General features: G+C 38.7%; 1 long non-coding RNA gene across 1 annotated transcript; it reads left to right on the top strand.

The window, feature by feature from the left end:
* Positions 1-2042: 2042 nt before the first annotated feature.
* On the top strand, positions 2043-15363 carry LOC131381531 (uncharacterized). Its single transcript, XR_009210344.1, has 3 exons — positions 2043-2098; positions 11472-11552; positions 15327-15363. It is a non-coding gene; the product is annotated as an uncharacterized LOC131381531 (long non-coding RNA).
* The last annotated feature ends 389 nt before the right edge of the window (positions 15364-15752 follow it).

The following is a 15752-nucleotide window of genomic DNA, read 5'->3' on the forward strand; positions in this document are numbered from 1 at the left end:
ATTTCTTTAATCAAATAAAAAGAATACAGAGGTCCTAGTTAAATGGAGACTTGTCCAAATTAGACTTGAACCAAGAACTCCTGGATTTAGTCTCCCACACTGTCTGTTTTTGCCTTTTAAGAAAAAGGCAGATTATTTGGACTGGGATCCTGATTTCACTATGTTTTCAATATTTAAAAGGATCTCCTCTGAGTGTTAAATATGTTTATGATTCAACTCCCCATTTTTGGTGTTGGGTATAAGGTAAATTACATGTCAGAAATAGAATCTGTACTCCCAGAAAGAAAATTGCCACTCTTGGGTGTATTTTTAAAGGTTCTGAGATTCATGATGGTGCTTCTGCCAAAATAGAGAAGCCAGTTCAGATCTGACTCTCATGAAAGTAAATTTTCAAAACTTAAAGCAATCCATTGAGTTATTAATTTGAGAATGTAAGAACTAAATTTAAATCCTTCTTGACCTATATTACGATCTGCCACAAAAATCCTGGTGGACGTTCCAAGCCAGTTCAAAGCCATCTGCATCTTCAAATCACTCTGCTGCATTCATGTCATCCCCCCATAGTTCCACCTTTTCCCTTTTCTTGTTTTGATTTATAGTACTTGGAGTTCTTTGATGCTTTCTTTCACCTTTTATCTAATCATTCTCCATGTTGTACAAATTCTTTCCCCCAAATGTCTCCTATGTATGTCCTCTTTTTATTGTTCCTTCAACATCACCGTGGCACAGTACAGCATTACCTCACGTCTAGGCCTCAATATGTACAGGGCACATTGTCAAGTCTTTGCAGCCCCAGCCTCATCTTCCAGGAACCAACCTGCTTCTCCCATCTGCATGGTTAGAACACAACCATTTTGAACAACTTGATCATATTCCACTGGTCACAAATGATCAGTCCAAATTAGGCTAATCAAACTCTTTCCCTAAGACTAACAAAAGAATCCATTTCTGTGATGATGGAAAATGTAGGATCTGGGTTGATGGTCATCTTTTCCCCCTGTGTACCAAAAAAAGAGGCCGAGCGCAGTGGCTCATGCCTGTAATCCCAGCACTTTGGGAGGCCGAGGCAGGCGGATCACTTGAGGTTGGCAGTTCGAGGCCAGCCTGATCAACATGGAGAAACCCCGTCTCTACTAAAAATTCAAAAAAAAATAGCCAGGTGTGGTGGCACATGCCTGTAATTCCAGCTGAGGCAGGAGAATCGTTTGATCCCAGGAGGCGGAGATGGGAGTGAGCCAGGATTGTGCCACTGCACTCCAGCCTGGGCAACAAGAGCGAAATTCCATCTAAAAAAAGAGAGAGAGAGAGAGAGAGAAAGTGCCCATCTTCGAGAGAGAAGGAAACACTCTGTCCAATACTGAATTGGACAAAGAGCAGTAAATTGTGAAAATGCAACAATGCCAAGGGGTTTGGGCTAGGGGAGTTAACTAAGCGCATATGTGATTAGGAAGATAAGGGTTAATTTAATAAGGTTTGTTTGCACAGATACCCCTCAGCTTCAGCTTCCCCCTGATGATAAGAATGGAACTTTCCCTCTGGAATAGGAAGGACATCTTTCACATGGGACTTTCATCGCCTGCTGTTAAGAAACAGAAGGAAAGTCAGAGTGACCTTCTTGCACCTGCTGTTTTCCAAGTGCCTTCAACTCCAAATAATCAGTATTCCAGAGCAGCATATTGTGACGTCATGTTCTTAACTCTTTCACCACTGACAGACAGATAAATTGGAATCAGTGGGTGAAAGCTCTTAACTTTCAGATTAAGGAATTAAACTTTTTGAATAATCAAAGGGAACCTATGTGCAGTTGTAGGGAGGGGGCGACGTGGGGGGAATGTTAGTTTTACAAAGTGAAGCTAACTCAGTTTAATAAATAGTTTTAGAAGTTTTTAGTGGTTAACAAAAGACTGCATCCCTCTGATGCAAGAACTGCCCATGTTTCATCTTGTCCGAGGTTGACCATCCGCCTGTGCTCTGAATGTGACTCTTCTAGCCCCTCAGGGACCACACCAGCGAGCAACATCGCCACCTGCTGGGAGTTAGAGAAATTACAGAATTGGATTATCTTTATTCAAATATTCTTGGATTTCAGGGTTTGAAGGTATATTTAAAAATCCTGTTTTTTTAAAAAGAAATATAAACAAGTTCCAGTTGTGTTTAATGATAATTTTTACAGTTTATGTCATAACGGTATTGTTAAATTATAACTCTTAGACTTGAACTCTGGAAAGGCTGCAATTCAGGAATTGCTGTTGTCTTTGAGTAATTTACATTTTAACTCTCAACTAGTGCCATTAAATCACCAGCATTAAATCAAGAAACTATAGCCTATGTGTTTTGCAATAGATGGGGGGTAAGGCACATCTGATTCTGTGATTCTCCATTCAAACTGGGTGGAAGAATAAATGTAATTAAATTAAAAGGCATCTTGCTAGAGGGAAAAGTTGTTCAGTGTTCCTCTTGGTCATGGATGCTCTTTTTTTTAGTTAATTTACAAGAGGCAATCTAGGGTTTTAAGCAGCAAAATGATATTTGCCTAAAGTTGTTCATTGCTTCATTACTAATAGCAAAAAAAAAAAGAGAGAGAGAGAGAAGAAAGATGGACAAGTAATTAAGTAATGTATGATACCTTGAAAACTGTAAAAATCTAAGAATATGTAAGTTAAATGAGGAAAATAAAATTGCTGTAATATTGCAACTGTGGAAAAATATGCATGCTTATGGAATGGGGCCCCAGGAAGTCAAGCTGTGTTTCTCCTTATGGAACTCTTCATGTTAAAGCATTTGCATGTTCCCTATGGTACCTTTGCCATGTATCATAATCCTAACCATATTAATCTAGTTTTGGCCAAGGTCTGAAGCACCCTGTCCCACTTCCTTCTACAGAACCTTCTCTAGGCCACTGACCTCATGTGGATTAGATTTCAATTTGCCATAAACCTTCAGGCTTGCTGTTGAACCTCTCCCTGTGTTCACTACTCTCCTTAATACTGCATTTGAAAAGTCAGGAAGGTACAGTCCACTCCCAGATAGAAAATCGTAACATTGCAGCATCAAGCACATATACAATCACCAGAGGACAGTGAAAACAGTTCTTTACTTTGGCACTCAGACAATTATTAATCCATTTGGTATCCAGTTCCCATGGACATAAGGATGTCTCTGGTCTCCCTTCTCTGTCTTCCTCTTTCTTCTCTTATCTCCTTTCATGCCTTTTTATTTTACTCCTTCTCATCCCTCAGGGTCATTTGGTTCCATCAAATTTACCCCTTGGTGAAGCTAGAGCCGAGAAAAGTGGGGAGAGTAATTCACATTCCTTAAGTCCTGCATAGGGAAGGATAAAGGACAGTGGTCCTTTGAGGTCCATCCTCAGAGTGAAATATCTAAAACACAAACAAAAACTTTCTCTTGCTAATATTGTCTTCATTTTAAAACATAGCAAAGCTTGTCCTTTCTGCATCTATGTAAATTCCGTATTTATTACTCTCTTTTGATATTTCCTGGGATTGGAGGAGAAGCATGATTTAAGTGGGGCAACACCTAACCTGGGAAGGAGATGAGGGAGGATTGAAATTCTACTTGAGGTGGGGGTGGATGTGAGCCCAATGACCATGACCCATTCAGACTCCCCACCCTCCCTCCGCTAGTCAGGCCAGCTTCCAGCGTGCTTCCTTCCTTCCCACGGGGGACTTCCAGCCAATCTGCTAGACCTACAATTTATAAAGGATAGCTCGTGTTGCATAAAAGGACGGTAGCGGTCTCTTTCATATCGGTTACACAATGAGGCCTCTGAGCAAACTCTACATTTGCATTTTGTTGCTTAAAATAATAGTTATGATCTGTGCCGAAAAGGGAAGGCCAGACTTTCTGTTTCATGTGTCTGACCATGAGACCTCCGGTCTGTAGCTATTTTTCCTGCTGTAATTTCTTCCATCTGTTGTGTTGTGGTACAAGGACAGAGGGAAACCATTCACATGCTTAGGTGAGATTTCTTTTGATGACGAGGTGGATGCTAATGGAAAGCCAGTGAGAGTGAAACTCAGAGACATTACATTATAATTGATCTTGGGATGTGCAGTTTATCAAAAACTAAACTATTCTTACATTTTTTCAGATGGCTGGTTATGCCTTCACTAGTCACTATCTGTGAGCTGATCAAAGCTACAAGTGCCAGTTACTGAAATGTTGGGCCTATTAATGTGTTGGAAGAAGAAGCAGGAGAGCCTATGTGACTGAGCTAAAAATTTAACCCATCATAAGAAATAGATCAGAGTTTGTTTAACATTCTATCTCCAATATTGATATATGCCTGGGACCCAAGAATGGCCAAAAGTTTCCAGAAGTAACGCTGACTGCACTTTAGAATTTAAAAGTACCACTACAGAGGCCTAATCTCAGAGCAGTTAAATGAGAATCTCTAGGATGGAGCCCAGACAGTAACATTCTTTAAAAGCTCCTCAGGTGATGTGCACCCAGAGCTGAGAACTAGTACTAGTAGGCAGACTACAATGGAGTACGAGCAAGCTTACATTCTTATCTCATTTTCATGACATTCATTTATAACGGACAGATTTGCAAACTGTACTTGCATAATTAATGTCCCAATGTAAAATTCTGACCAATAATTATAGTTTCTGATGTAGCAGTTTACCAAATGGTATCTAGCAGGTTGTTCTTTTAATTTAAATTTTATTTCAGATTTGCAGGGGTCGGGGACACGTGCATGTTTGTTACATGGGTAAATTGTGCACTGGTGGGGAGCTGGGCTTCTAGTGTGCCCATTATCCAAATAGTAAACATTGCATCAAATAGGTAACTTTCCGACCTCACTCTCTCCCACTCACCACACTTTTGATGTCCTCAGTGTCTATTACTTCCATCTTTATGTACATGTGTACCCATTGCTTAGCTTCCATTTATAATTGAGAACATGTGGTATTTGCTTTTCCGTTTACGAGTTAGTTTGATTAGGATAATGCCTTCCAGCTCCATCCATGTTGCTGCAAAGGACATAATTTTAATTTTTATGGCTGCATAATATTCCGTGGTGTATAGATACCATATTTTCTTTATCCAGTCAATTGTTGATGGACACTTAGTTTGGTTCCATGACTTTGCTATTGTGGATAGTACCATGGTGAATGTAAGCACAGGTGTCTTTTTGTATAATGATTTTTTTTCCTTTGGGTAGATACCCAGTAATGGGATTACTAGGTCAAATTGTAATTTTATTTTTAGTTCCTTGGAACATACTTCTACTGTTTTCCATAGAGATTGAACTAATTTATATTCCCACCTACAGTGTATGAGCATTTCCTTTTCTCTGCATCCATGCCAACATTTGTGGTTTTAAAAATTGTTTTAATGATAACCATTCTGACTGACGTAAGATAATTCATTGTAGTTTTAATTTGCATTTGATAATTAGTGATGTTGAGCATTTTTTCATGTGTCTTTTGGCCACTCTATTCTATGATCAGGATGAGCATCTAATTCAAATTATGGACTAATTAGTCAAATTATGGACTAATCAGCACATTGCTACAGCTGTAGCCCAGACAATTTCATATGAAGTCACCCTACCCATTATCCTATTATCAGTTCTACTGATAAGATTATTCATGTCATTTGCTCAGTTTTTAATTGAGTTATTTGCTTTTTTCTTGTTAAGTTGTTTAAGTTCCTTATAGAGTTTAGATATTAATTTTTTGTCAGCGGCAATTATTCTGTCCCATGATGTATGTTGTCTCTTTATTGTTTATTTCTTTTGCTGTGCAGAAGCTTTTTAGTTTAATTAAGTACTATTTGTCTGTTTTTGGTTTTGTTATATTTGCTTTTGGGTTCTTCATCATAAATTCTTTGCCTAGGTCAATGTCTGGAAGAATTTTTTCTAGATTTTCTTCTAGGATGTTTATAGTTTCCCAAAACTTACTTTTTTTTTTTTTTCCTGGAGACAGAGTCTCACTCTGTCACCAGGCTGGAGTGCAGTAGAGCCATCTTGGCTCACTGCAACCTCCAACTCCCTGGTTCAAGCAATTCTCCTGCTTCAGCCTACCAAGTAGCTGGGATTAAAGGAACATGCCACCATGCCTAGCTAATTTTTGTATTTTGGGTAGAGACAAGGTTTCACTGTGTTGGCCAGGATGGTCTTGATCTCCTGACCTTGTGATCCACCTGCCTCGGCCTCCCAAAGTGCTGGGATTACAGATGTGAGCCACCATGCCTTGCCCAGACCTTACTTTTAAGTTGTTAATATATCTTGAGTTGATTTTTATATATGATGAGAGATAGGGGTACAGTTTCATTCTTCTGCATATAGCTAGCCAATTTCCCCAGTATTATTTATTGAATAGAGTGTCCTTTCCCTGTTGTTTATTTTGGTCAACTTTGTCAAATATCAGTTGGTTGTAGGTATGTGGCTTTATTTCTGGATTCTCTACTCTGTTCCATTGATCTATGTGTCTTTTTTTTTCCCAATACCATTCTGTTTTAGTTACTATAGCCTTGTAGTATAATTTGATGTCAGGCAATGTGATTACTATGCTTTGGCTGTGTACCCACTCAAATCTCATCTTGAATTCCTACATGTTGGGGGAGGGACCCAGTGGGGAGGTAATTGAATCATGGGGGCAGGTCTTTCCCATGCTGTTCTCATGATAGTGAATAAGTCTCATGAGATCTGATGGTTTTATAAGGGGGAGTTTCCCTGCACAAGCTCTCCCTCTTTGCCTTCCACCCTCCATGTAAGACATGACTTGCTCCTCCTTGCCTTCCACCATGTTTGTGAGGCCTCCCCAGCCATCTGGAACTGTAAGTCCATTAAACCTCATCCTTTTATAAATTGCCCAGTCTTGAGTATGTCTTTATCAGCTCCATGAAAATGGTATAGTAAATTGGTACCAGTAGAATGGGGCACTGCTGAAAAGATACCTGAAAATGTGGAAGCAACTTTGGAACTGGGTAACAGGCAGAGTTGGAATAATTTGGAGGGCTTAGAAGAAGACAGGAAAATGTGAGAATGTTTGGAACTCCCTAGAGACTTGTTGAATGACTTTGACCAAAACATTAATAATTATATGGATAATGAAATCCAGGCTGAGGTGGTCTCAGATAAAAATGAGAAACTTGTTGGGACCTGGGGCAAAGGTGAGTCTTGTTATGTATTAACAAAGAGACTGGTTGCATTTTGCCCCTGCCCTAGAGACTTGTGGAAACTTGAACTTCAGAGAGATGATTTAGGGTATCTGGCAGAAGAAATTTCTAAGTAGCAAAGCATTCAAGACATGACTTGGGTGCCAAAGGCATTTAGTTTTAAAAGGGAAACAGGGCATAAACGTTCAGAAAATTTGCAGCCTGACAATGTGATAGAAAAGAAAATCCCATTTTCTGAGGAGAAATTTAAGCCAGCTGCAGAAAATTATATGAGTAACGAGGAGCCCAGTGTTAATCACCAGGGCAATGGGGAAAATGTCTCTAGGGCATTTCAGAGTTCTTCATGGCAGCCCCTCCCATCACAGGCCCAGAGGTTTAGCAGGAAAAAATGGTTTTGTGGGCCAGGTCCAGGGTCCCTCTGCTGTTTACAGTCTAAAGACTTGGTGCCCTACATCCCAGCTGCTCCAGCAAGACTAAAAGGGGCCAAGGTACAGCTTGGGTTGTTACTTCACAGAAGTCAAGAATTGAGGTTTGGGAACCTCTGTGTAGATTTCAAAGGATGTACATAAATTCCTGGATGCCCAGGCAGAAGTTTGCTGCAGGGGTGGGGCCCCCATGGAGAACCTCTGCTAAGGTAGTGTGGAAGGCAAATGTGGGTTTGCAGCCCCCACACAGAGTCCCTACTGGGGCACAGTTCAGTGGAGCTGTGAGAAGGGGGCCACTGTTCTCCAGGCCCCAGAATGGTAGATCCACTGACAGCTTGCACCATGTGCCTGGAAAAGCTGCAGACACAATGTCAGCCAGTGAAAGCAGCTGGGAGGGAGGCTCTACCCTGCAAAGCCACAAGGCAGAACTGTCCAAGGCTGTGGGAGCCCACTTCCTGTATCAGCATGACCAGGATGTGAGACATGGAGTCAAAGGAGATCATTTTGGAGCTCTAAGATTTAACTGACCCACTGGATTTCAGACTGGCATGAGCCCTGTAGCACCTTTGTTTTAGCCAACTTCTCCCATTTGGAATGGCTATATTTACCCAATGCCTGTACCCCCAATTGTATCAAGGAGGTAACTAACTTGCATTTGATTTTATGGGCTCATAGGCGGAAGGGATTTGCCTTGTCTTGGATGACGCTTTGGACTGTAGACTATTGAGTTAATGCTGAAATGAGTTAAGACTTTGGGGGACTGTTGGGAAGGCATGATTGGTTTTGAAATGTGAAAACATGAGATTTGGGAGGCACCAGGGTTAAAATGATACAGTTTGGCTGTGTCCCTATACTCAAATCTCTTCTTGAATTCCTAAATGTTATGTGAGGGACCCAATGGGAGGTAATTGAATCATGGGGGTAATTCTTTCCCATGCTGTTTTCGTGATAGTGAATAAGTCTCATAAAATCTGATTTTTTTTTTAGATGAGGTCTCGGTTTTATAATGGGGAATTTCCCTGCACAAGCTCTCTCTCTTTGCCTACTGCCATCCATGTAAAATGTGACTTGCTCCTCCTTGCCTTCCATTATGATTGTGATGCCTCCCAGCCATGTGGAAATGTAAGTTTGTTAAACCTCTTTCTTTTGTAAATTGCCCAGTCTTGGGTATGTCTTTATCAGCAGCATGAAAATGGACTCATACAGTGATACCTCCAGCTATGTTCTTTTTGCTTAGGATTGCTTTGGCTAGTCAGCCTTTTTTGATTCCATATGAACTTTAGGATTGTTTTTCTAATTCTGTGAAAAAAATGACTTTAGTAATTTGATAAGTATTGTGTTGAATCTACAGATTGCTTTGATTAGTGTGGCAATTTTAACAATATTGATTTTTCCCGTCTGTAAGCATGGGGTATTTTTCCATTTGTTTGTGTCATTTGTGATTTCTTTCATTAGGTTTTGTAGTTGTGTTTATAGAGATGTTTCACTGCCTTGGTTCAATGTATTCTTAGGTCTTTTAATTTTTTGTAGCTATTGTAAATGGGATCGTGTTTTTGATTGGTTCTCAGCTTGAATATTATTGGTATAAAAATGTTACTGGTTTTTGTATGTTGATTTTGTATCCTGAAACTTTACTGAAGTTGCTTAAGTCTCAGAGTCATTTGGAGGAGTTTTGAGGGTTTTCTAGGTATATGATATGTCATCAGTAAACAGAGATAATTTTACTACCTCTTTTCCAATATGCATATTTTTCATTTCTTTCTCTTACCTGATTTTATGCTCTGGCTAGTACTTCTAGTACTGTGTTTAAAAGGAGTTGTGAGAGTGGACATCCTTGTCGTATTCCAGTTCTTAGAGGGAATGCTTTCAACTTTTTCCCATTCAGTATGATGTTGGATGTGATTTTGTCATATATGGCTCTATGGCTCCTATTCTTTTGAGGTATGTTTTTTTTTGATGCTATTTTGTTGAGGGTTTTTATCATAAAAGGATGTTGGGTTTTATAAAATGTCTTTTTTTTCAGCAGCTATTGAGTTGATCATATGGTTTGTGTTTTTATTTACTTTTATGTGGTAAATCAGATTTATTGATGTGCAGATATTGAACCATCCTTGCATTCCAATTGTGATGAATTATCTTTTTGATGTGGTGTTGACTTTGGTTTGCTAGTATTTTGTTGAGGATTTTTACATCTATGTTCATCAGGGATATTGATCTGTAATTTTCCTTTTCTGTTGTGTCCTTGCCTGATTTGGTATCAGGGTGATGCTGGTTTCATAGAATGAGGGAGAAATTCCTCCTCCTTGACTTTTTGGAACAATTTCAGTAAGACTCATACCAGATCTTTTTTATATATCTGGTAAAATTTGGTGGTGAGTCCATCTGGTCTGAGGCTTGTTGGAAGATTTTTTATTACTGGTTCAATTTCATTACTCATTATTGGTTAATTCAGGACTTCTAATTCTTCCTTGTTCAATCTTGGGGTGTTGTATGTTTTCAGGAATTTATCCATTTCCTCTGGGTTTTCCAGTTTGTGCACATAGAGGTGTATGTCACAATAGTCTCTGACAATCGTTTGTATTTCTATTTTATCAGTAGTAATGTCACCTTTCTGATTTCTGATTGTGCTTATTTGAATCTCATTTTTTCTTGGTTAATCTAGCTAGTGGTCTGTCAATTTTTTTATTCTTTCAAAGAACCAACTTTTTGTTTTGTTGATCCTTTATATAACTTTTTTTCTCAATTTCATTTTGTTATACTCTGATTTTTGTTATTTATTTCCTTCTGCAGCTTGAGGTTTGGATTGCTCTTGTTTTTCTAGTTTCTTGAGGTGCAATGTTAGGTTGTTAATTTAAGATCTTTCTACCTTTTAAATGTAATCTAACAAGTTCTTAAAATGGTGTAACTTCAATTTATTCCCATGGAATAGTTTATATGCTGGGGCATCCATTACCCAGATTTGCCAAGACTAAATATTTTATTCATTTTAACTGATTCTTTTGTGTATTTTTTGTATACTACATAGATATTAGTAAGGATATAGATTAAGCTTCTGTAATAAGGAGATCCTAAAATACAGTGCATCAAATAATGTTGAATTTTGTTTCTCCCTCATGAAACAACCAAGAAGAAAAATATCTTTTGGTACAAAAAGGTTATTTCAATAGTTGCCAATTTCCAGTCAATGGGAGGAGAGAAAAGGAAGAAGGCATAACACATCACTTCTGCTCACATTTCACTGGCCAGGACTTAGCCATATTTGTATTCCTTGATGCAAGGAAGGCTAGGAAATTGGAATTTCCATCTAGGCAGTCATATACCTAACTGAAAACCAAAGGTTTCTATTTCTAATACAAAGAAGAAGAGAATAGATATTGTGGAAATTGTCAGTCTCAACAACATCTTCATAAAACTCATAATCTAAATATACTTGGAATATAAATAAATGATATTATTTATAATTTTATTTTGAGGATATTTTCATTATGCTTTTTAACTCTTCAGAAGCTTAAATTTTGGTTTATTTGATCAGAAAGATATTTTATGATACACTATTTTCCTTTATACATAGCTTTATCTACTAACGCTAGTAAGTGACACATGAAATATGGATCACAGTATACTTCTAACTCTTTAAGATCAGCATTGACTTGGGTTTTTCAAGAAGACAAAAATTTAACAGAACAAGGTCTTATGATTGTAAATGTCATTCCTTTATTCAGTTGAATGGATTCCAGCAGCACGCTCATGGACTCCTTTGAAAATCTCATGAAAATCATGGATTCTCTATTTACATAGATCAATAATTTTAGGGGGGTTAGGGAAACCTCTCCCTATGAAGCTCAATTTTAGAATGCCTTAACTATATATAAAAGGATATCCTCCCATTTTTCACAGCAGCCTGGCAAAGTATACATAAAAATCATGAATCTGTGTCTCCGGGACCCATCAGTGAAATTCCTGGAGCACTGGCCTAAGGTGAGACATCTAGCACAGGACCTGGGGCATAGTGCCGATGCAATAAATGTCAGTTCCCTTGCATTTCAAGGCTCCTCTATTCTCTGTGAGAATCTCTTGGTGTTTTACACACTCCCCTTGGGATGAGTGTTATGCCTCCCATCTTCCTCAACACAGATCACACCTCCCCCCATGGAAGTTGACTTGGCCATTCCCACTCATTAAATGCTGCTCCTCCTTCTGGCATGGACATGTTTCTTCACTTCATCAGTGGAACATTTTTAATCTTTTTGCTCACTCTCATCAGAACCTTTTTTTTACATATGGTGCATACATTATCCCTTTATATGTTTGCACATGAGACAAAATATACCTTGTGATATAGACACCAAAAATGCAAGATGCTATCTTTCTAAATTAACTTGTAACTAGCACATGGGCACTTGGTATAGGCTCTTCTTCAAATGGAGAATTAAGAACTTGTGATGCAACAAACCAGGGCCTATGGAGAAAGATCTCTGGCAGCAGTGACAGCTGGAGATTAGGGGCATCAGTAGTTCCAATGTTATTGGCAGCATCTAGAGTTATTGCCAGTGGGATCAGCAGTACAAGCCACAGTGTCTAGTGCTTTGTGGCAATATCTGCAGCTTCCAGGCTGAATGAGTTCTGCTGTGCACTAAACCATGTTTGTTAAAGACTTCAGTATAATCTTCCATTTTTGGAAATCAATATTTCTAGAGTTTCTCCAAAATCACCACTGCAGTTTTTTGTTTTGTTTTTCAAAAGCTTAAATAGTAATCTTTATCACTCTGATCTATATCTTCATGAGGAAACTTTGGGAGAATAAGAATGAACTCTACTAAATGTGGTTCTCTCAAAATAACAGATCTAGGAAAACAAGCCATTAGGAAGTGACTGAGAGAGGCTCTTGCGTTCTTTCAGTGTTGAGATCAAACAGAGAATATAGCATTTCCCTTGCCTATTTTATTTTGAGCAGATAAGGTCATATTCACGAATGTTATCCCACTGCTTAAAACTTTCAGTGCCTTATCATTGAACTGAAATGAAATCTAGGCCCTGCCATTTCTTGGATTTCGAACTAGAGTAATTAGCTTTCTTATGCTTCATTTGCTCTTCTTTATTTTTTACATCTATTTTTAAGGGGGAGAGAGTTTATAACATCCATCTCAAAAACATTTGTGCTATGTATAATATATCATGTATGAAAACCTAGTGCTGGGAAAGCTCTCAAGAAAACTGAAGACTACTTTCCTTAGTCTGTTATTCAGAGATCTTCCCCTTGGATCCCAGCTCACCTTTCCAATCTCTTCTCTTACCATTCTCCCTTCCTCTTTCTCTTTTTCCATGCATCAGTGACTCCAGATATTTTTAAATCACATCTTAACTTGCCATAAACAATTCTGTACATTTACTTTGGTGTTCCCTCTGCTAGGAATGTGCTTCTCCCCTGTTTTCTCATTCACTTCCTTAGATCAAACTTGTTTATGCCTAATGCCTGGATCATAACATGTGTGCTTTATTGAAATAATGGATGTTAATGAGCAAATTGTCTCAGTTGGAAACCATCAATTTGTATTTATTTGGGAGCCACAAGGAGGTGCCCACCTCACCAGAGAATTAGGATGAGTAAAGTAAGACTGCAATTTAGAAACTAAATTTTAAGAGCTATATAGATATGTAAAATCGTGTAGACAAGACAGAACGGCTCCGAGGCCAACCAGACTCCACAGAAAGCAATTTGACTGTACTACTTTACTTAAACAAAGAATGGCAATATTGGTGGGCATGTAAGCCAGCATAGCCACTATGGAGAACAATATCGAGGTTCCTCAACAACCTACAAATAGAACCAACATGTGATCCACCAATCTCACTACTGAGAATTCATCCAAAGGAAAGGAAATCATTGTATTGAAGAGACATCTGTATCCCCATGTTTATTGTAGCACTATTCACAATAGCCAAGATATGGCATCAACCTAGGTGTCCAACAACAGATGAATGGATAAAGCAAATGTGGTATATATACACAATGGAATACTATTCAGCCATAAAAAGAATGGAATCCTGTCATTAACAGCAACAGGGATGGAACTGGAGGACATTATGTTAAGTGAAATAAGCCAGGAACAGAAAGCTAAGCACCACATGTTCTTACTCATGTGTGGAAGCTAAAAGTAGTTGATCTCATAGAAGTGAAAAGTAGAACAGAGGATACTAGCTGCGGGGAAGGGTAGGAGGAAGATAGAGAGTTGTTAAGGGGTACAAAATTACAGCTAGATAGAAGCAGTAAATTCTAGTGTTCTATAGCACTTTAGGATAACTATATTTAACAATAATATACAGTTTCACTAATGCAGGAACAGAAAACCAAATATTGCATGTTCTCACTTATAAGTGGGAGCTAAATGACGAGAACACATGGGCACATAAAGGGGAACAACACACACTGGGGCCTATCAGAGGGTAGAAGGTGGGAGGAGGGAGAGGATCAGGAAAAATAACTAGGCTTAATACCTGAGGAAAAGGTCCTAGGCTTAATACCTGAGTAATGAAATAATCTTTTCAACACACCCCCATGACATAAGTTTACCTGTGTAACAAACCGGCACATGTGCCCCTGAACTTAAAATAAAAGTTATCTTTTAAAAAAAGAAATTGGTTGTCTGATGAAAAAGAATGTATGTACATATATACACATATTATACACAATATATACTTAATATATAAAAAAGTGTGTTTGTGTGTATATATATATATGGTTTCAAATAGCTGGAAGGAGGATATTAAACATTCCCAACACAAAAACATAATAAATGCTTGAGGTGATGGATATCCTATTTACCCTGATCTGATCACTATACATTGTATGTATCAAAATATAGCTATGTACCCCACAAATATGTACAGTTATTACTTTTCAGTTTAACAATTTTTTTTAAAATAAAGAATGGGCAATTTAATGAAGAGTGGATCAGCCCTCACAAGCTTAGAAAAACAAGAACCACTGAGGCAAAAGTTAATCATGGCACTTTACAGCACTTTTCAGGGAGAGAGAATGTTTCAGTTCCTACTGTGAGGTTTCCAGGGAGCATCGTAGATGCACTGTCTTATTTTAGCCCAACGCTGTTAAGCATTCACACTGCATAGCTCCCTCTGTTCCCATTTATGCTCACAATACAGGCTTTTCATTCTTATTCTTTCCCATTATAAATTTAAAATTATTTGCTAATTATAATTTGGATTCCCAAGTGGACTCATTTACTACAGACTTCAAGAGGAACTTCACGAGGAAACTCCTATACCTTGAAAGCCAAAGATCAAGTCCAGCCACCTTTCCTTTGAATAATGTGTCTCTACCGCTTCCAACTGCAAGATACAACAATGCCTATAGCAAGCACGTGAAATGAGTCAATGGGAACTTAAAGGAAAACCCTCCTACATCTGCCCCAGAGGGGCGTTCTATCATGAACATAGCTGAAATTCTTATCACTGTTCTTTCTTCTAAAAGTCCTGTTAATTATCTGGATAAAGGGGTTATAACAGGGCTCCTCATACCCTGGTTAGGAACCAAGCCACAACAACAAAAGGTGAGAGGCAGACGAGCAAGCGAAGCTTCATCTGTATTTACAGCTGCTCCCCACTGTTCATATTACTGCCTGATCTCTACCTCCTGTCGGATCAGCAGTGGCATTAGATTCTCATAGGAGTGGGAACCCTATTGTGAACTGTGTATATGCCTGATGATCTGTCACTGTCTCCCATCACCCCCAGATGGAACCATCTAGTTACAGGACAACAAGTTCGGGGCTGATTCTACACTATGGTGAGTTGTATAATTATTTCATTATATATTCCAATGTAATAATAATAGAAAATAAGTGCACTATAAATGTAATGCACTTGAATAACCCTGAAACCATCCCCCTCACCCCCCATCCCTGGAAAAATTGTCTTCCATGAAACCGGTCCCTGACGGCAAAAAGTCTGGGGACCACTGGGTTACAGAACCTAGGAACACTAGCTAACATAACATAAGTTTCTAAGTCTCTGTTCATTAGGCATTTTGGTTGCCGGGAACAAAGACTCACTCAAGTTGCCGCAAGAAAGGTGGGTGCCCTCATGCAGGGGGCATTCGAGAAGACAAAACATCCCAGAATCCAGGAGGGCCTGGGGGGAATAGAAGAGTCAAGTCCAACT

This window comes from Hylobates moloch, unplaced genomic scaffold (genome assembly GCF_009828535.3).
Source record: "Hylobates moloch isolate HMO894 unplaced genomic scaffold, HMol_V3 SCAFFOLD_2, whole genome shotgun sequence".
NCBI classification, from domain to species: Eukaryota; Metazoa; Chordata; class Mammalia; order Primates; family Hylobatidae; genus Hylobates; species Hylobates moloch.